Genomic DNA, 22,822 nt, shown 5'->3' with positions numbered 1-22,822 from the left:
GGTGAATTCTCTCCAGATGAGTTCATGCAGTCAGATCCTGTTTTTTTCTACGACGGCTCTGCAGATTCATTCTGATCTGAGGCTAAAACATTTTTGTATTTGTGACTGTCTTTCTTGTCTTTAGACGTCATGGCTTTGTAAGATGCAGCTGCGTGCACCTTTGTTCCCAAGGACCTCACCTGTGACCTTTCATATCATCACAGGTTAAGGGTCTCAGGGACAATGAAGCACGCCGACAGACTGACAGTCAACCTCGTCCACAGGTACAATTCAACATGATGTCTTTAATATTACTGGAAATCGTCAATTTTAACATGAAAAAATATACTTCACTGACATATACTGAGTTCTTTACATGTATGTATGACATTTATTTTTATTTTTTATATAAAACTTGCACATAAATAACATTTCAGTCAGAACATCTTATACTATAACGAGAATATACTCTAAAACGAGAGACAGTTTATTTGTCATATCGAATGGTTACCGTTGTTTGTTACCGATGCCGTTGCAGTCCGACATCATACGTTTCCGTCTTGACACGTCTGCACAAACTGGACCGGATCACACCTCTGCAACAGAAAGAGAAAAACAATCGTAGAGTCAATTGTTCGACGTGTAACTGTCTTTTTCTCGTAACGTTATTAGTCCGCATTTCAATTTTCAGGGCCCTTTCGGTCTCTTTCCTCCTGACATAACCAGCGCCTGATATTCAGTGCAGGTCTGTGCAGCAAAGGCGTTCAAACAAAATGCCCCCTGCTGGCAGACAGATAGACAAAGCATCTGAAGACAGACACACATGCGCAAAAGGAAAATCTTCAAATTTAATGTATAAATCGGGATTTGCATACGGGATGAACATTCAGCCGCCTGTCCTGTATAAGCTCCGACAGAGCAGATACACAGTTCATAGACACACACACACACGCTCCACTCTCGCTTGTGCACATGCATGAAACATCCACAGACAGCTGTGCCTGGAGCCGCAGACAACACTGTCGTCTTATATTTCCTACAGGCCTTGTGATCTCATAGGATTATGCAATCACTCCCCCATGACAAAGATGTTTAGCCTTGAGGGAGCAACGCTGATTTACTCTTCCCCAGACAAAATAAATGTCACACAAGCCTGACACTGCAGATGCCACATGAAGAATATGAGCCAGAGTTCAAACAACTGGTACACAGCTGAAAAGCTCCGTTCGCCCCGCATGTTAAGTCTGCGCAGACAGCAGCTTTATAGACTGCCAAGAATCCAGAGCATGTCCCTAACTTACAAAATATGTCTGTGGCCAGGTGCACACACACACACACACATACACACACACGCGGACGGACATGCGACTCCACAAAAAAGCGCATAAGAACATGGAGCCTTTTGCTGCCTGTGTGAGAAAAATTAGACCGCCTGCTCTGTTTCCTCTTTGTCTCTGTGCTTTGAGATATTTTCCTCTGTCCCAGTTTCATGAGCTCCTCTGCTGCTCTCAAAAGCACGAGAGACAAAGACCGGAGGATGAAAACAAGAGGCTGGAGGGAAGCGTGAAGTGAAATATTTCGAATGTGAAAAATAACCTCTGTCAGAAAGAATGAACATGAAGGTGGACACAAATGAGGGAAGATGGCGGGTGGACGAGGTCAGTCGAAATGCTTGTCTCGATTTGTTAGCCGGCCCGCTTAAGTCGTTCTGAACTCACCATTTTTGCCTTTGCCCGGTGTTCCTTACATGAACACACACAAGCATTTGCATGTCAGTGTGCACATGCATAAAACAAGTGCATGTACATAAAACAGGCACACGCGCACACACACACACACAACGCGACGTACTCTTACGATGAGTTATTGATCCGTTTTCCCCCCTGAGAGAGAGAGAAAAAAAAGCAACAATTAATCCAGTGGTAAAAGAAAATAACGCTTGATAAAACCTATCCTGCCCCATCGTCACAGTCTTCCTTTTCTCTGAGCGCTGTACGCGGCGGCGAACAGAAAAGCTGCCCGACACTATTTCCCTCTCGCTACCCCTCCATCTCTCGCTCTCTCCTCTTTTTGTCTCTCCTCTTCTTCTATCCCTCTCTCTCAGGCGCTGTCCCTGGCTCTGTTTTGTGCCCGTTTCCCTCTGCCAAGTCACATCACTAATTCTCCAGGCGATTAGAGTCCGAACAGGCAATGTCTATGAGGCAGGTAGGCTAAACACACACACACACACACACACACACATACACACACACACACAAAGAGTGAAACACACACAGACAATTGCATTGATTCCATTATCTGGTGCTGTACCAACACCACCACTTCCCCCAACCCCCAACAACCACCAACAGCGCCTCCACCTATGACCCCCTCCTTTCATAAATCTGTGTCACCTACATACATCACACACACACACACACACACACACACTCACAGACACTTATGCAAGCATGCAGTATCTCCAGCTATCGCTCTTTCTTCTTCTCTTGCTTGAACACTCTCTATCACTCGGTCCCCGCCTCCCCCTGCTCTGTCTCAGCCCTTCCCCTCATTTTCATCCTTCCCTCCTCGTCTCTCCTGCTCTCTCTCTCTCTCTCTCACTCTCTTTCTCTCTCTCTAACCCCCAACATTTTTTGCAGGCGTGACGTCCCGTCTCGCTCATCTTGCAGTCTACGTTCACACGACGCCGTTTCTCTCCGTGGGTGTCTGTTACTCTGTGTTTGTTTGTGTGAGTGTGTTCGAACCTGCGCCGCATGTGCTCCTGCATCTGGAGGAGAGAGAGAGTCGACGTGTTTGTGTGTTAGTGCGTGCTTGTCCTCGTGCACTGATGTGCATCTGTGAGAGAGGGAGTGTGTGTGTGTGTGTGTGTGTGTGTGTGATACAGCGAGAGGAAGGGAGGGAACAAGGGGGGAAGAGGCGGTGGCGGGAGCTCACAGACGGAGGCTGTGGATTTTACACAGCGTGAGGATCAAAGCCACAGCAAGCCCAAAGGTGATTAAACTCCCAGCCGCTCTGACCACAACACTACTGCTCTTCCTCCATATTTCATTAACACAAACTGTCTTCTATCTGCACAACTCATCACATATCAATCTATTCGCCTTTGTTGCAAGAATTCCCAAATATCCACATTCATATGTTAGCGATGAGTGAGCCACAGGATCACATAGCTGAACTTTGCACCTTTAAAAGAAAAACTCCCAAAATTACACGTTATGTCAGTGGGATTTTTTTTTTTTTAATTGTTGTTTTAATAAAAGTTGCATTAATTCTAATTTAAAAAAACAAGTTCCTTCAGGTGTGGAGTGTTACAATGGAATACAATACAATAAATTAATCTGGATTTAAAAAGAAAATAGAGCTGTCAGTTTAAATGTTTAAACAAATGCAGGAAGCGGACACATTTCAAAAAATAGCGGGTGGCAGGCGACTCTATTGTGTTGGTTGTATTTCCTCCTGAGTTGGAACAAGCCGGGGAGTCGTTTCTTTGTGTGCGTACAGAAAAGAGCAGTGCTCGGCAGAGATTGCTGATATATGCTCTTTTTTTCCCCTCCTCACTGGAGCACTGCAACGCAATGCGGATACTGAGTGTCTGAGCCACTAGCCAGACACACTGGGGGGACAGAGGGGGGTGGGGGGGGGGTAGCGAGAGGGGGAGGGAAGGTGGGGGTGGGGGGGGGGGAGGCAGAAGAAGAAGGAGGCGGAGGCGGCAAGCAAGTTCACATACAGCCTGTTCTTAAGGACATACTGATACTCACGTCTGGGGCACACTGTCATTATCTCCCATGACTACAAAGAGGAGTTAACTTTGAAGATGTTTATGTTCATGCCGAGAACTGCGTTCAAAATTAAACAAAACATTTAGCCTTAAAACGCTTCATATTTGTGCAATATGTAATAAAATGATCAAGCCCAGGCTGAAAGATGCTGCAGATTCAATATATTTTCAAACCTGATGAATAATATGAACACTTCTTACTTTACAGACAACAAAAATAACCTGTCACCCAGAGTGAGATTTTCTCAAATTATCTCTCTGAAGCTTTTTGTTTTCTGTTTTAAAGTTTTATTGCCTGATGTTGTATAAAGAGATGTTCTGTGTTTTGTGCACAGAATGCTAAAGAAAACACAGAAACAAACCGCTATTGATAGCTGGCTCTTTACCCCATCGGACTGCACCAAATAACAAATCAAAGAGCACTGCAGAGCAAGGTGGGTATATTGACGTCTGGATTAGCTGAACCTCGACAGGAAAACCTGATTAGTATTTCAGATGTATTAGATTTAAAGTCAGTACAGGAACAGTTTTGTCCCTTGTTTTCGTGTCATTATAATTAAATTGAATTGGCTGAGGGGAAAAATGTTAAACTACTTTAGATTTGATAATAGATGTCATCTCAACGACTGTGACTGTCTGTGTGCATCTCTTTTGCCCTTCACTGCAAAACCACAAGACCTTTAGAAAAGCAGACCTTAAAAAAGTAAAATATGTTTCAAATATATGAATTGCACACAAAAAGGGAATATACTGAAGTACACCTCAATAAAATTAGGACCACCCTAAAAACATCCTGTCTGTCATTACTTTGTCATGTTTAATATTGAAAAACAAATATGTATAGTACCTGTATTCACGTTCTATAAAAAGTCAGTCAGTTTGAACTGTCTGTCCTTTTTAAGTGTCACTCTTCGTACTTACCACTTCACGACGGATAGGGGGCGACGGCATTCATGTGAAGTCTGGGTGACACCGCAAGGAAAGCTAGAAGGTTGTACAGTTATCTCCAGGCTGTTTATTATGCGAAACCATACAACCAACTACCTCACACTGCAGAGCACTGGAGCAGGGTCAGCGCTGGAGCCTCCTCGTCTTCTACGCAGAGTCTTTTTCTACTTCTGTCTGTCATCCGTCCCTCCCTTCTGTCTTATTTCATTCATTATCTCATCATAAATTCATCATCGTGAAGCTGTCTTTCAGATTAACACAATCATTCAACTTAATATATATATCCCCCCCACCACCACCACCAAAAAAAATCATCACAGAAATAAAATAAAACATGTTGGAAAAATATAAGAGAAAGTTGCAAGATTTAATACTGTGATGTTGTTGTATGTGAAGGAATAATAGCTGAGACTAACTAACTGAACTTCATGCATTTTTGTGGACTTGTCTCCCTCTTGTGGGTATACACAGAACATAGACCACCAGCCCCCCCTCCCACTAGAGGCCAAGGCAGACCTTCACTGTCTCTGAATACAAAGACAAGCACTTAACCTGCAGTTGCTTACTGTAGGCGTCTGCCTGACCTACTTCTGCAAGTGGAGCTGGTGGAATCTTCCATATCGTCAAAGACTCGATTCAGCACTGCTGAGCACTTCATTGTCATTCTGAGGTTAAAGTCGAAATACTCCTCTTCTGTTTTTGTTTCACTCAACCAAAGGTGGATTCCTGCTGAGGATATTAGATATCACATCTCAAGCTTAAAGGAACCTCACTTTGTTTATGGTAGAGAGATATATCTATCTCTTATCTATCACTATCTTACCAAAGTCCAAGGTGACGTCTTCAGATTGTTTGTTTTGTCTTAACATTTCTGTTTAAAACCCCAAAAATATCTAGTTTACTATCATACAAGAAAAAGAAAAGTAGAAAATCCTACAATTGGAGAAAGTGGAACAGAAAATGTTTGGCATTTATGTTTGAAAAATGACCTAAACTATTAATCGATTGTCGATTGTAAAATTGCTGATTAATTTTTCTGCAGTCGATTAATTGTTTCAAAACATTATATCATATGTTTATGCTTATTTTAGACGACATCCAGCCATTTTGAAGGTATTAAAGTATCTGTTAAAACAATAATATATCAAGTTTAATAATTTAATGATGACTCAATGCTCAAGTTTAGAACATCTCTCAGTACTGCAGTTCAAAAATTATAAATATTTCATTTAATTAAGGTGCCACCATGTTACCACAACAAGGGCCTCAATATGCCTTTGCACCACATATCTGGAGCAAACTCCCAAAAACCTGAGGTCTGCTCCCACTCTCAGTTCTTCAAAATCAAGGCTTAAAACTTAAATTAAATTTGAACTATTCATTCATATCTCTCACTGCACTGTGACTGCACTTTTCAATTCTAGTTCATGTTTTTGTGCTCTTTTTAAATTTTTATATTGCCTTGCGTTCCTTTTATACTGTATCTTGTCATTATGTCTTTTTTATATATCAACTTGTTGTTGAAAGGTGCTACAAAAATAAACTTGCCTTGCCTTTTTCTTGCTTATGCTTCAAATAAAATATTTGGCGGATTAAGAGGTGGGAGCTGTGTCCAACAAGTTTTCCAAAACAGTTTATCTGACCATCATGCCTACTTCACACAACAACTGGCTAAGTGTGTGGAGGTGTGAACGTAGGCAGGGTTTAAACTTCTCTCTCTTATACTCTTTTTTTTAATACTTCACACAACAACTTCTGTCACTTTTTGATTGTACAGTCGAGCTCAACGCTATGAATTATCTGAGGAACGACTGACCATTATCCCCATTTGTACAATTCATCGTGTCTTATCCCACTCTATGACTTCAGCCTTTTTGCTCGACTGTAATGTGGTCATTTGGAAAATATATATGTATGAGGACACACTGTAAAACCTAATTTGTTTGAGGCATACTGAGACTTTAAAACTATATTCTTACTGCATGTTGTCCCCCTCTCATTTCCCTCCGCTGTCACTGTAAAATAAAGGTAAAAATATTCTTCGAAAACCCACGTGTTCCCAAAACTGACCACATGGAGGAGGAGGATTATCATCCAGTGTTACCTAACATAATAGTGGCACCAGTGAGCAACGCATCACTGCTCTCCAGTCTTTATATTAACAAGGGCAAACAGTGTCACACATGTGAAGCCCCTTAACGAGTTTAGCGGAGCTGCAGAGAGGAGGCCAGTTAGTGGCGCCTGTTGAAACGGACGTACCTCCTAATAGCCACGGAAATGTGAGTGAGTGCATTAATGAATGAAAGAATGAATGTGAGCATGATGTGACTTCAGTGACTGACGCTTTTCAGACAGTAATGACTTATAAATTTAGCATCTTATTCAGATTGTGTCCAGTTAATGTTTGCTCGTGTGTTTGTTTACTTTTTTCAGAATCTCAGGAATGGTGTCAGATACCTTGACACATTAAAACAGGACACGCTGATTTGCACTCTTTAACGACGTACATTCAGGGAAATGCAGAAATTGGTGTATAGTGAGACAGCTTTCAGTGTAACAAATAGGATCTAATGGTTGAGTAATTGGATGACAATTTGGAGTAACAGCACTATCCAGTCAATCTCCCTCATTATACTTCATAAATAATGGGGCGCACCCACACATTCGACATCTAGCTGAGGTGATCTCCTGCAAAAGCAGCAAATTGGCTGTTGTTAGCAGTCAATGGCTGTGTTTTGACACTCCTCCTGTGTGCCTCAAGGACTCATTGATTACTCGATAGCTGCTGCACAGTTGAGTTGCTAGGCCTCCTATTCAGATTGGTCAATGCACCAAAAATACTACCTTAAAGTCTTAGAGGACTCTGGCCTCACTCACAAAGCTGGATTCAAACACACAACGCTGAGAGTGGTATATCCCTAATTCCCCAAAAGACATCTCACTCACTTGTCTGTCAGGAAAATAAGTACATATAAATACATACTGCATAGCACAAGTAAATGTGTTTAAGGTGATGAACGGCTGCGTTGGGACTTGTTCAATTACATTAGAGGGATAAAAGCCAGTTATAATCAGCCTCAGCTTGTAATTGTACTAAAAACTCAATAATTAACTATTATTAAATGAAAGACGAGCCAAGTAAGTGTTAACTTCTAAAGGTACGGCAGCTCCATATGCTTAATAGAGACATAGATTGTTTTTTTTTTTTAATTGGACAGCTTCCAAATGCAAACCCATTCACCTCTCCTCTCTCCGCTGCCCTCTGCCATGCTAAAAGCCCACCCTCCGCCTACTCTTCATTTTCTTTCTTTGGCCATCCCCCCGCCTCTCTAAGTACCTCTTATTTGTCCTTCATCACTGAACATTTCAGGCCTCAAAATCTTTTACAACTTTTTTTTTCTTAGACAATCTCTCTGTTCATACCAACTAAGTCTCCCCCCTTCATCCCCTTCATTCCACTCCTCCCCTTTTTAAACCTCTCTCACCGTCTCATTCGCAGTCAGCTCACGCATGAATGCGGCATGGTTGTGCCAATGCCAGCTCTTTGCCAATCTGCCTGGGTGTGTTTGTGTGCCAATGTGATTCTGGTGGGAAGCCCCTGCACCGGAGGCAAGGGTGACGTATAAACCCGAACCCCGGCTGGTGTCGGGTCAGATGAAGCTTTGTGAGGATTACAGTTCGCCCTCTTGAGTGAGCAAAAACAAATTAATCATGTTGAACCAAAGTACATATCTGGATACGCCTAAAATCACCAAAACAGACCTAAAACTCATTGGAAACTGGGTGTAATACTAATAACTAAAAGATATTTTACTAGTGTGACATTTCATCCCAAACCTCTCAAGTCGTTTAGCATCTAATGAAAGCATGTAGCCAAAGTCAAACATTAGTTACTAACTCAGTATAAGGTGTTTTACTGATGTTTTCCACTTATTACAACAATTTATTTGTGTCCAAATTATAACTTTGCATTTAACAATCATCAATGTAGCAAGAAAATATAAGCTAAAAAAAGAGCAACAAAAATACCATTACTGAACCAAGAGCCAAAAACCAAGACAGCTACAAGAAGAAGGATTAGTATTGCAAGAAAATACTGAAAAAAAACTTTGATACTAAGATTTTTTATGCCTAAATATATGTATTTTATATAAAGTTAAACAAAAATGCCCTGTTGCTAGTCAATTACAAGGGGCTAATTTCCCCAAAAAGCTAATTACAGCCAGTTTTTAAACAGTCCTTGTAATACAACATTCATGTAAACTTCTCAAATTAAATTTTGCATTAATTTAATTTGTTAATTTAATTTAAATCGTTATCACATCCAATAATGACTCCGGGGATGTGGATTATCACACATGTGAACATCATGTGTTAATCTTGCCTAACAACAGCTGAGACAATACTGAGTGATAAAATATTGTTTCTCAGTCATTACTGCAAAAATAATTACAGTCTTTAATTTGAGGAAAAATCAATCTCATAAGTTTTAGGGTTTTGTCTGAAAACTGGAGGCAGAGATTTTGATTCATCTATTGACTGACAGTTAAGGGACATAATTTATAATAAACATATTCAAGTAATACAGTTATTACAGTAATTACAGTAAGAAAAAACTAGGTATGGAATTTCAATAATACACTTAGGAAAGCTTAAATCATTGTAAAACACATCTGCATTTTTTCTTCTTCTTTTCACCTCATGATTGTGACTCTGATTTTCAAGATTTTGGTCTTTTATCTTTAGATGTTGATATTAAAACAAGTATTCTGTTCTTCCATGTTGAAACATGCATATAAAATACACTAAATTTGTAAACAACAGTGGGCAGACAGAGGGCAAAGACCTCATGGGCTTTTCCATGAGAACGTGACCAGAAAAACAAAGAAACTCTAACTGAATGATTGACTAACTGGAGAGAATTAAAGAAGCAGTTTTTCTTTATAAATGTCGCCACGGACAAAACAAAGATTTCAGGTGACTTCTCCACCACTCATCCTCTTTGAGAAGTGACGCAGAGAGACTACGGCACCACCCAAACAATGTAGGGGCATGGAGTAGCGAAATCTGCCCAGTGACAGCAAATAAACTGTTAACCGCAGCTATGATTCGTCTGGCAAGTGCCAGCTCAACAGGAATGCTGGGCTCAGACAGCGGTTCTCAAACTCAGGGCCAGGGACTGCTTGATTTTACAGAATGGCACGTTCTCTGTTAAAGTGAACTGAAGTGTATTGTTTTGTAATAAATATACTTCCATTAATATCTAATTTAAATCAAAAGGAAATAAAAAATAGGGCTAGTGACTATTTGATAAGAAAAACAAAAACAAAAAAAATGCAGAGACAAACAAATAGATAAACATAGAAATTAATAAATAAATGTATTTGTCAAATACTCTCAGAAAAGGTCACCAAAATGTCACCATTTCATTACTTCCTCAAGAATATTTATACAAGAAAGAAGTCATGTGACTGTTTGGAGAATGTGGAGAAAGACAAAGATTACGTGCCTCTCTGCTGTCTCCCTCAAAACTAGATCTGACCCCGTGTGGTGAGGACTCAAACCTGTGATGCTAACGCTTCTCCTCAGTCAGATGACAACTAAGTGCAGGGCCAGGATAAGTATATACTACTCGCAAACCATAAATTATTAGCTCTCTCAAGATAGAATGAGATTCTGTAGTGCAATTTCTCCCAAACATCCTTTTTTCAGTCTCCTCGTACCTTATTTACCATGGCAGAAAACGTTACCATGGGAACACACTACCAGGCAACCTCAGTGGCTTGGCATGATGCCCAATGGTTGCTAGGGCACTGTTGTCAATGGCTATTGGGTTGTGTGGGCCAGTATGTGTGTGTGTGTGTGTGTGTATGTGTGCATGGTCTGTGTATATGTGTGTGTGAGTAGGAGAGGCAGAGAAAGCACGATAAGTAGGATAACGTGTGTGTGACTGTTTGTGCGTGTTCACAAATGTGTGCTGTATACAATCCACACAGTGCGTATAAGCTTAAAAAAAAAAAAAGTGCACTAACAATTTAATGTTCTTCCTCCATAATGAAGGAAGGCTGTTATATGGGTTCAATATGTAATTATTTTAAATAATATGAACCATTTTGAATTGGTTTTCTTATTGCTGGTTTGACTCTGTGGGTGACAAATGATGGGAGGCAGCTTATTTTGGCTAATATACTCTCATTTTTTTTCTTGGTAGTGTGTGTGCTTGTCAAAGAGAAAGAAAGAGAATAATCACGCAAGCAGTTATGTGATGTCCCATATGCAATTATATTGAATAACATACACAGACGGGTGACAAATTAAAGGAAAAACCTTGAATAAATGAGTGGAGAAACATAACGAATGCAGATGCTTCCACACAGGTGCACTGCATGGTACAATTAAACAATTAACATCCAATCATGCTCTGTGGCTTGTATAAAATGCTGAGCAGGCCCAGTTGATTCTAATTTTGTATGAAATGGCAAGAGGAAAAGATCTAAGTGACTTTGAAAGAGAGTTCAGTGTTGAAGAGGGTTCATGCAGGAGCTTCAGTCAAGACTGCTCAGCTGGCTGGTGTTTCAATAGGAACAGTGACTAAAGTGACATCTGCATTTAGATCTATGGGAAAGTTGTCAGTAAATAGGGTCGGAAATTGTGGTCGACCGCACACATTTGATCGACAATTACATAGAGAGGGATATTATAGTAGGGTTGCAGTGCATAAACCCCTCATTACAAAGATGAATAAGAGTTCAGTGGTGCAAAAACCATAGGCACTGGTCTACAGGGATGTGGAAAAAAGTGATATAGTCAGATGAGTCATCCTTCACCATATTCTTGACAAATGTGCATGTGTGGCGTTCACCAAGACTACAGTAGAGGCCTGAATGCTTGACCCTTACAGTGAAGGGATCCGGTGGCTCTGTTATGCTTTGGGGGGCATTTTGCTGGCATGGTTTGCGTCCACTTGTCCCCTTAGAGGGAAGGGTCACTGCAAATCAATACAAAGTTGTTCTGAGTGATCACCTTTATCCTATGATGAAACGTTTCTATCCTGATGGGAGTGGTCTCTTCTAGGATGACAATGCCCCAATTCACAGGCCACGAGGGGTCACTGAATGGTTTGATGAGTATGAAAATGATGTGAATCATATGCTATGGCCTTCACAGTCACCAGATCTCAACCCAGTTGAACACCTATGAGAAATTTTGGACTGACGTGTTAGACAGCGCTCTCCACCACCATCATCAAAACACCAAATGAGGGAATATCTTTTGGAAGAATGATGTTCATCCCTCCAGTAGAGATCAGAGACTGTAGAATAAATGCCGAGGCACATTGAAGCTATTCTGGTTGCACATGGTGGCCCAACTTACTAAGACACTTTATGATGGTTTCTCCTTTAATTTGTCACCCGTCTGTACATGATGTCTCTCCGATTTAGTTTTCTTTCAGCAGGTTTGATTGTATGATAGCTAAAAGTCTGTTTATGTTAGGGAGCGATATAACAATTTTGCTTCAATACGCTTCAATGATAAGAGTAAAAATAAATGAGACTGGAAGAGAGAGAGAAAGACTGTCAGAGGGAGAAGAAAGAAAAGCTGAGAGACGTGGAAATGTTGTCCTCACTGTGTATTTGAAGCTGACGTTCTCCATCACTGGCTCTGATCTTTCTCTGTCTCCTCTGTGTTGAGCTGTTTGCTCTCTCTCTTTCATTTCAGTTGGATTCAAAGAGTCTTTGTTTGTATAAACGGGAAGAAACAGATGTTGCCAAAGCATTTACCTCACAACCGGAATCTAGTTTGAGGTTTTTCCCATGGCTCTCTCTTCTCACTTGGGGATCTTCTTTAGTTGACCATTGCGTTCCTGAAATCAGCAGAGCATCATGCAGATTATTAGCATACCACAGGATAGGAAGGGAAACATCAATAAACACACTGAGCCATGAAGTTGGAATAAGTAAATAAATAGTCAGCCACCCAGACACAACCCTTTTTGGGTTTTTGTCCAGGGCCCTATAGTCTTGTACTGCCATTTTTAGCAATAAAAACACCCAAGACTCAATCATGAAAGAATACTACGATATCATTAAATCATAATGGACCAATCCCTGATTAGAGATGAAGCACTCAGCGGAACAAAGAAATGAATAGAAACAGAAGCATTTATGATGGAGGAAGCATCAAACATCTAGTGCAGAGTATGAAATGGATTAACAAAGTGGGAGATAATGGTGAGAATGAATACTCTGCCATTAACAAAGCATGAATGGGAGGGTTAGGGTACAGAAATACATGTACAGCAGAGACGGTTAAAGACAATGGTGATGAATAATACATTAATAACGCTGGAATATACAATCCAACATCATAAATTAAACAGCAGTGAGCCAAACAAATGCAATCATTATGACACTCCAACACAATGAAAGACAACAGAGATGGAGATGTACGGCTTTGTGTTGGTGTGCGCTCATTAATTTCCACATGTGAACGTGTATATATATATATATATATATATATATACATATATATATATATATATATATGTTTGCTCCTGTCTGCATGCACTTAAGGAAAGCGAGTCCAGCCTGTGGTGCATCTTATCCAATATTACCAAGAGGAAACACAGCCTCTCCCCTTCGCCTCTTTTTTCCCCCAGCCCTTTGAACTCAAGCCGCTGCTGGAGATGCAGTCTGACTGAGCACAGCGTGTCCTGAAATGAGGTCAGAGGGCAGGACAAACAGTCTGGTGTCATGGCAACTTGATGCCACCAACCAAAAATTTGGAGGGGCCACAGTAAAGGCCGGTCAACCTGTCACAGCTTACAGAAGATGGCAGCCCCATCATTCAAATATTGAATTAAACAATGAACCTTAAAGGATAGACTATACTTTTATCTACGAAAAAAAGACCAAAACCAAGTATGAATTAATCCTATTAACAAATATTGCCAGTGTAGCTAAAGTCTAATATGGCTTAATCTTCTTTTTCATTGTTATTTAATAACTATTAAAATTAAAAACACATCAGTGAGACAACATTGCACTGGCTGACATGTTCCTTCATTATGATGAAAATGGGCGCTGTAATTTACTTTGAATCGATCGCACATACACTATCCTGCTGCTGTAAATAGCACATATTCATCCACGGTTAAAAATAGTCCCCAATAAATGCACTATTTACTCTTGTTTGAGTAATGTTTACAAAAAACTTCAGTGCCCAGCTGTTTTATAAAATTATTTAGCTTTTAAGTAGCATTTGTGACCCATTTTCTTCAGTACATGTGTCTCTAAATAAAGATATTGGGATGTTGTTGGTTTTTATGTTTTCATGGGATTTTATGATTGTAAGAAAAATATGGAATAACAGCAGCTTTTCCCCTTTAAATATACTCAGTGCTCATGATCATAAATCACTTTTTATTTCTTTTTAAGTGTGACTGTTTTATGTTTTTTCTCATGCCTTTTACCTTCTATATTTATTACAATGCAGTTTTTGGAAAGATTATCAAACTCGAGTGACTTAATTTGATCATTTCCTTCTGACGTCTTGCTGAAATAGAGAATTAGAGCCAGAAATTACGCCTTGGCTCACATACTTCTCTGAACAAATGCCCCCTCACTGAATTCCTCTCATTTGTTGCATTTACAATTCAGCAAACCTGAGAAATGAACTGCAGCTGTAATTGTGTCGCCTGCCGGTGCCAGCCCTAGACTGCCTGTGTTTTCCTCTCACTCCTGAGGTGTTGGATCAATATGGAATCCAGGTTCCTTTGTATAGCTTGTCTGATGCTTGAGCTGAGACCTCTCCAAACCTTTATGTTTTCAGCCTCTGAAATCTCTCAGATGAAGAGTGTGTGATTGCAGATATCTGCAGGGCTGGTGTGTGTGTGTGTGTGTGTGTGTGTTAACGTTCAATGCTGTTAACATATAACAGGTTTGTGAATCAATGGTTTTAGCCTTTTTTCTCTGCGTATATATGTGTGTGTGTGTGCGCACGCACATATGTGAGGCTTGTGCGACACACGGCGCATGTGCTGCATCTGTACGGGTGCGTGCACGAGGTCTGTGTGCGCATGGTGTGTGTCCTTGTGTTTGTTCAATGCGGCAGAGGGTGGAGTGGCAGATCAATAGGAAACAAATGAATTCAGATCAATATTAAGCCAGGGAGTGAAGGAGAGAGAAGGAGAGATTGAAAGCGAGTGAGTGGGGTGATGCACCACAGAGGAGGAGGAGGAGGAGGAGGAGGGGAAGGAGGAGGAGGAGGAGGGGTGGTGGTGGGTTGGAGGGGTGATGTGTTACCAGCAGCACAGCGACTAACTGTACACTTGGGAAAGACCACTCATTTCTACAGCCAAAACCTCAGCGCTTTGAGGTCATTGACGGTTAAAATGGATGGTTAAGCGAGGTAGAGAGAAAACAGAGAGACATGAGAGCAGCGGTGCGCTGGAGAGAAGCCCGGCATTCCTGCATCAATGGTCGGGTTCTGTTTTAGTGGACGGCAGCAGTGAAATGAGACCAGATAGTGCTTCTTTTTCATCATATCTTTGTTTTTAATTTCAGTGAGACCCTTTCCTGGATAAAAAAAGTTACTTTTCTGTTGTTGTTGGTTTTTTTTTTTTTTACAAATATCCCTTTAAAAGGTGTGCCGAAAGTGACGTCTGAATTTTAATCTTTTTTATACATCCACTCTTTCGACACTTTTTCATGCTTGTAATGTTTCATGCAGCTAAATGTGACAATAATCATTATAAATATAACCATCATTACCATTAAACGTTTATTACAGTATTTTAATATGACCATTATGACACTGTTTCACTTTTTTTTTGTCAAACACTAATCTGGCAATGACTGTGGTGAGACAGTCATGGCTGTAAATAAACAAACCTTGATCTCACATCTCACAGGGGCGACATCTGCTACTGTCAGCACACGGCAGCTGTAGTCAAAGTGAACTTTGACCCTTTTACTCCCATTCCCTTCCTAAATAACACATTTTCCTTCTCCCCGAGCATGATAAGATTAGAAATCTCGGGCTAGCTAGGATTTAATTCTGACCTTTCAACTTAAAACTCCCAGTTGGAGCTTGACATTTACAGCTAAACCAGTAAATACCGAATACATTCAGATTGGAGGGTTTGACTTCTAATGTCCAATTTCTGCAAGATTTACAAAATACCAAGGTTCAAAAATTCTGGTTCAAACATCATTTACACTACTACTAAACAATCTTTGGCAATGTTAATTCTGGTTTGCACTCATAAAAAACTCTAATTCTTGGGTGGATTTGGAGGCTACTAGCCTTCAATCTTCATGTCTGAGGAAAGCTGTTTTCCATGCAACAGCACATGTAAGGTCCTCTACTGAAATGTGATACACCAGTCAACTGTATGTTTATCTAGGCTGTGATGGAAAAATCACCAGGGATTTGATCAAGTATCTTATTTCTATTGTTGAGAATATTATTTTGAGCTGTATCGATGTAATTCTCTTTTACTTTTTTAAACTCTTTAGATATTTATGTAGGTTTACAGTGTTTGCAACATTATTGTATAAGCAGCACAGTCATTATCTCAGTTGCATTCATCAACATCAGGTCTATTTATTGGTGAGATACAGTATATCATACCAGAGCAGTGATTTCTGCCTATGCTGGGAAAAAAAAAAAAAAAAAAAAAATTGAGATTCTTTCACTCGGAGTATCGCCTTGAAATTGCTAACAGGATTGCTTAGCTTTGTGTATCTGCTCATCTCTCGGCTGTGAGATCAAAGCATCAAGAGCCATTTTGGGAGTCGGTACTGAATGAGACTTTGAAGTGATAGTGGCGAAAACAAACACATGGGCGCTGAGTGCTTGTGAACGGGCACTCTCCGCTACCAGCTCAAGGTTCCTCAGCTCTTGAGATGGATTTCAATGATACATACCTCAGTTAGCTTTGAGTGCCGTATCTATGATGCCTTAGAGAAAATACTGTACGCTGTAAGGGATATTGTTTAATTGGAGAGACTACATATAGCCATGGATTCCCCTTCAAGGAGAAGCATGAATAGCATTGAATACTATGAGACAGATTTTATTGGCGGTTAATGTTAGCTTCATACTGTAAGTATTTAGAGAGCATCAGGTTAAATTTCACATCCAGCTACATATGTTTGACCTTGTAAACTATGATCTAATTGGGTTTCATTAAATCTTTTACAGTATAATCAGCTAAGAGTCTAATGTGTTCAGTAAAAGCTGTTAATTTTTCCTATTCTGTTGGAAAATTAGGTTTGGCAGGAAGTTATAATGATAACTTATACATGCAACAAAAATATTACAAAAATGAGTAAAGGATGTCCAAATAACCAGTTGAAATTTTATGTTGGAAATTTAGCTCTCACAATTAAAACTTCACTTAATTCACATTTTGGCTATAATCCCCTATCATTAAAAACGGATCAACGATGACAATTGAACTCATTATTATAATCATCACAGCTATAACTGTGATTAATAAGCTACGGCTGATTGGTCGTTTTGGTCTCAAAAATGTAAGAAAACTGTCGATTACATTTTCCTGCAAATCAAGGTTGCATGTTTTGTCTGATTTACTTTCCAAAATCCAAAGTAATTCATTTTACTATCATAGAAAACCAGCAAATATTCACACTGGGACAGAGAATGTTTGGCATTTTAGTGGATTATCAAAGTTGTTGCAGGCTAATTTTCAAATTTTCATTTTACTAATGAATAATAAACTAATCATTTTAGCTAGCATATAATGTGGGTTTACAGTTTAGCCATGACTGTATTAGACAGTGAGAAATTTCTCTCAGTTTATATACATCAAAGCAGTCAGATTATAGATCATACGTTGTATTGTCTTTTAGTGTGTCTCTGTGCTACATAAATGGTACAACGCTTCATATGAATCATCATAAATTGCATACTTTGCAGAACCCAACGGACCCAGTGGAGCAAAGGAGGGACTGGGTGAGAGGAGTTGCAGCCTGCGACAGCTGCCTTCTGAGTCAATCTATCAGACTTCAGTACGGGAAATAATGTCTGAAGCGGTGAGCTCAGCAGTCCTTCAACCACATCACTGTCGCTCATTTCACTCTTGTTGAACTCACACTATCATTTTCACCTTTGGCAATTTTCGCACAGTGAGTAAAGTTGAGAGACAGTGACCATGGATACAAACGAGATAAAGAGGGAGGCAGAGAGAGAGAGAGAGAGAGACGGAGGCTGCAGATAAAAATGTGTGTGTGTGTGTAATCTGTTATGTGTGAGAAAAGGAACATGAGAGAAAAAGAAAAAGATCCAAATGACTAATGATTATTTATCACAAACCTAACTTGACATTTTCAAATTGCTTACTTCGTCTGCTCAACTGTACAAAACTAAAAAGAAAAGACTTCATATGTGCGAAGTTGAAATCAGCAAACGTTTAACATGTTTCCCTAATAAATGACTTTCAAACATTATTGTTTCATTAAATAATCAACTGATTGTTTCTGCACTAATTATAAGTTGGCTTTGTTTCATGCGAAGACTCATTTTCCATTTTGGCTTATCCGATAGAGGAAGTAAAACCCCACAGAGATAGCTGAAGAGAGAGAGAGACAGACAGACAGACAGACAGACAGACAGAGAGAGAGACAGTGAGAGATACCTGAGGCAGTGATGTAGAACATCAACTCCAACCAGACAGTCTGCTAAAAAAAAAAAAAGCATGGAGAAGCAAACATCGCCATGTCTCTCAGCTTTTCTTCCTCTCTCTCTTTTTTTAATCTGACAACCTCCCCCCTCTCTGTCTGTCTCTCTGTCTGTCTGTCTCTCTCTCTCTCTCTCTCTGTGTCCCCCTGAGCTGTGTTCTGTGTGTTCCATCCCCGCCTCTCTCCATCTCCGTGCCTCTAATGTGCTTTGGCGTGTGTTACCCACGGGTGCTTGTGCACTGCTGCCGCCATCCTAAAGCCGGGTCAGGGGGGCAGCTGAAGCGGCGCGATGCTGTCTGTGACATCATCAGTCACTGCTATTACTCACGTCTCACCTCCCCTCACTGTCTGAAACTGCCAGGGCTTTAGGTGCTTGGTGGCGGGCCCGGCCGACACAGACACGCACGCACAGACTCCCGGAGCTAAATTAAACGGCATTTGAGGAGCTTCGTTCAAAATCCGAATCGAATTTGGAAATTTTGGTTATCTGAAATTGTTTAGTCAGTATCTCGCACACAGCTGACACATAATCTTAATGTATTGTGCAATCACTTCGTCACAGTCGGTGTCTGAACATGCCTGAAATGTTGAATACATATTTTATGGAATTAAAGTCTTCACTTCATAATTCAGATAGACAGCTTTAGCCTAAACAAACTACAAGATGGGTATTAAATATTTTAACATGCGAGAATAGTTCAGATGGTTTGGTACGCTGGTCTATGACAGAAAAGTATGCTAAAAAATGATTATATGTATATGTATCAGGGCTTATTATCTATTAATCTGTTGATTACTTTTTTTAATTCATCTAATCATGGTTTAGTCTCTAAAATGTCTAAAAAAACCCACCCATCAAATGTCTTGAGGTATAAAACTGTGCAGTCTACATCTGTGCGAAAGAGAGAAATGTGCTTCTGTTCAGTGAGCATGTGCGCCAGGTTCAGAGTGTGTCAAATCACCACATCTGCCATCAGTGGAAACGCTCCCGTACCTGGGGGTCTGTCTGTCACCCCCGCTGTCAGCCAATGAAGAGGTGAGACTCTACAAACTCCTTCACTCAGGGATACAGATAGCTGGTCTGAAGCCCCTCTGCCTCTGTGTGGGAACACACTGTATAAATCATACATGACCAGCACCACCAGGCACCATACGCATGCTACTGCACTGCATTAATAACAAGCTTGCCAGTGCCGTGTTCACAAGAATACAGAGAATGTATATGTCTACATCTTTTTTGTCTCACTCCCCTGCACTCCCGCCCGCCATGTCCTCTTGAAAGCATCTGCGGCAATGTGCCACAGAAAAAGAGCAAGACAGACTTGACACAAAAAAAAAAAAGAGAGGAAGGTGAAGGGTTGCAGAACGGATAAACCAGACAACGACAGAATAATGACGTTTAGAGTATAAATACCTAAAGGCATGAATATTTGAAGAAGAAAAACAGGAACAGAAAGTGCACGGGGACAAATAAAAGACAGAACGAACAGTGAGAAAAGCACGAGGCAAAGTAGGACAGCAAAATAGACGGCGTGACTGAAAGACAGACAGACAGATTAACTAAAAGAGACACAAGAGAGAGACAGAGACAGACAAAGAGCGAGCAGGAAGAACAAAAGATGAAATGGTGGAAAACGAGAGAGAGAGAGAGAGAGAGAGAGAGAGGAAGGAGAGAAAGAAAGATAGACTTGGAGCCAGACACGAGGAAAAAGAGGGGTGAGAGAGAGAGAGAAAGACAGGCAGAGAGCATTAGAGAGAGAGATAGAGGAGAGCAATGAGACGGAGGCGCAGGGCGGCAGTGCGCATGCTAAAATAGGTGGCAGACTCTTGTCAGTGCAGTGACCTAGTCGCGCAGGACTGAGGAATTCTCCCCGTCGACCCGGACACATTCCTCCGGTCCTCAGACGTTAACCCATGCCACACCACCATACTGTACTGCAGTGGCTTACATGGCTTCTCCGTCACTGAGCGTGCTACACCAATGAAAAATATCAGCTCAACTATCAGACGTGCACACATGCTGCTGATATTACTATAGAGAAAGCATTAACATATCCGATTTTGAGTGTCTGCTTGCGAATGAATCTGGAAATAAAGGAACCGCAGCTTATTTGTAACATGCTTCTTGAAAGTGGGAGCAAACTGCTACAAATCTCTGAGCAAACACCTTCTACAAGAATTGAAATATCAGGTGAAGTACGCAGCTCCACCAGCTCTGAATCAACGGTCTGTGCCGCCAGGGAAGAATGTGTGTGCATGTGTGTGCACAGGGCCCTGCAAAAACACATTGTGAGAATATCAGGGCAAGAAGGGCTCTATTGTGTCACGGAGGCAGAATGTAGCTCTTATTCTCCTGCTGCTGGACCGGGGGCATGGGGGTGACATCAGCACAAAGACGAAAATGTAATGTGAGGCATCTCCAAAGCTAGCTTCAAGGCTAGACCACAGGCCGCTCTTTATACCCAAACTCTCTCACTTTTCAACAACATCTGATAATCGGGACGTGACCAACAGATGACCCTTCCACTTGTTGCTTACTAAGATAAGTCACAGCCAACAGTGTTACAGCAAACTGACTCAAACGGGCGTGCTAGCAAAATGAAAGATTGTCTGCTTGCTGCTTTCACGTCGGCCCACAGTTAGCACATATCTGTGAGGTTAATCACGACAGAATGACTCAGGGAAGAGTAACTCAATTATTCTGATGGTGCATCGACGTTTCGATCGGGCCACAGACTAAAATGGCTGACCAAGTGTTCCTGACTGCTGAGTGCCATTAAGCAAAAAATCTGGTCAGTAAAGCACTCGATTTTACATAAAACTATACGTAGGCTAAATCTTTTGGGACAAAAAGAAAGGTGCAGGATACGCTGCTTATTCTGGATTCTTTTTAAATAAAAGAAATGTACTGAAAATATATTCTTACCTGATAAAAAATCCTGTCTTCAATGAAAAAGCTGTGGTTGTCTCAAAGGCTGAATCTGGAAAACAGAAAAATATATACTACATTATTTGTTTTATCATTAGAAACATGATTTTTGTCTGTTAAGCTAGCCTGGATCCAGCCTTCTTCTTCACTTTAATTCACAGTACCTTTACTGTATATTCAACCTTGTGATTACTTCAATTAAATGAGTGAAAATGGTGATATACATATAACAATATCAGACAGTATACATATAAAATTGTTTCTATTGTTACTTTAAGATCTTTTTCAACCTAAATCCCTAAATGCAGCACTTCTGAGTCTTCCAGTCGTTTCATTGTCCTATCCGTATTTCACACCAGGGCTGTTTGGCTCCAGTACGAGCACTAGTCGGTTTGTCAGTTTCCAGCTAGGGAAACACAAATTCAGCAGCACAAATTCAAACCTGCTATACACAATGGCAACTTGCATGGGAATTCCTGAGGTCTGTTCGATCCATTAATGTATGCTGCGGTTGAATGTCATCAATTATGAATGAGAAACACACGAGATTCACAGAAGAACTGGAGCTGGTGGAGAATCATGGGAATGGCGCTGGACTGTAGTGCCTTTAATATTTGTAACATATTGTGTGAAGATATAAGCAAGTTTTGGATAGACTAATCTTAAAAGGGTGTACACTTCTGATGCAAACCAATAATTAGATTCGAGTTTGAATTGAATCAGAGATGAGTGAAGTTAATTTAGGACATAAGAGTTAGTCTGTAGCTTAAATAGGATTAGATTAGTTTTGCCTAATTACACAGAAATGTACATAAAATTACTAAAGACACAAACAGCCTGCAGCAAACTGTTTCTGCTATAGGTGACGTTGTTCTACTTCCTCAGACTTTAGGTGTCAGGCACTCAAGTCCATATGTGTGGATACTGCAGTATCTTTAAGCAACCAGGGCCTCTTCCCCTTTAAGGGCCAGGTATTCAGGAGTGTGTTGACCCTGCCAGTGAGTTCATACCATAAGCAGACCCATATAGCTTCTCCTCCAGAGCCCCTGATCACGAGCCTGCTGAGCTGCCGCCTCAGTTATGTAAGATTACATAACACCAGGTCTGTCTGAGTAATATTTCATAACCTGGGGGTCCCACTACACTGGCATTACCATCAAATCCCCTCAGGAGTGGAATCAAATGTGCTAGGCAGGTTTGGTAGAGTAAAAGTCAAATTTGAAAACAAATAAGAGCAAGTTGAGAGCTCTGGGAGGGGAGGGGGGGGTGGGGTATTATCTCTCTTTAACCTTCTTGTGTCTTTAGCTGAAAATCCCAGACGATGGATTCCCGCAAAATTTTGACATGAAAGAATTTCCCCTTCATTTTCTTGAAAGCTACAGTGGAGGTCACAGAAAGGTCGAGCCCGCGACGCCACTAAACAAAAGCGTCCTCCCCCCTTGGCTTATCACAGAATGCAGTGATGCTGTCTGCCCATAAATG

At 40.7% G+C, this 22,822-nt stretch overlaps 1 long non-coding RNA gene across 2 annotated transcripts in view; it reads right to left on the bottom strand.

Moving 5' to 3' along the window:
* Positions 1 to 308: 308 nt before the first annotated feature.
* LOC137198790 (uncharacterized) overlaps positions 309 to 22,822 on the bottom strand; it is a 28,374-nt gene continuing 5,860 nt past the window's right edge. Inside the window, exons 3-6 of one of the 2 annotated variants that reach the window (XR_010931678.1) lie at positions 21,338 to 21,392; positions 19,406 to 19,509; positions 12,487 to 12,569; positions 309 to 575 (exon numbers count right to left, since the gene is read on the bottom strand). This is a non-coding gene — a long non-coding RNA (uncharacterized lncRNA). The remainder of the gene's footprint in view (positions 576 to 12,486; positions 12,570 to 19,405; positions 19,510 to 21,337; positions 21,393 to 22,822) is intronic. The other variant, XR_010931677.1, reaches the window with a different exon arrangement.

The sequence above is a fragment of the Thunnus thynnus genome, chromosome 15, assembly GCF_963924715.1.
Source record: "Thunnus thynnus chromosome 15, fThuThy2.1, whole genome shotgun sequence".
Classification (NCBI taxonomy): domain Eukaryota; kingdom Metazoa; phylum Chordata; class Actinopteri; order Scombriformes; family Scombridae; genus Thunnus; species Thunnus thynnus.
This window is presented reverse-complemented; position numbering and strand designations above follow the sequence as displayed.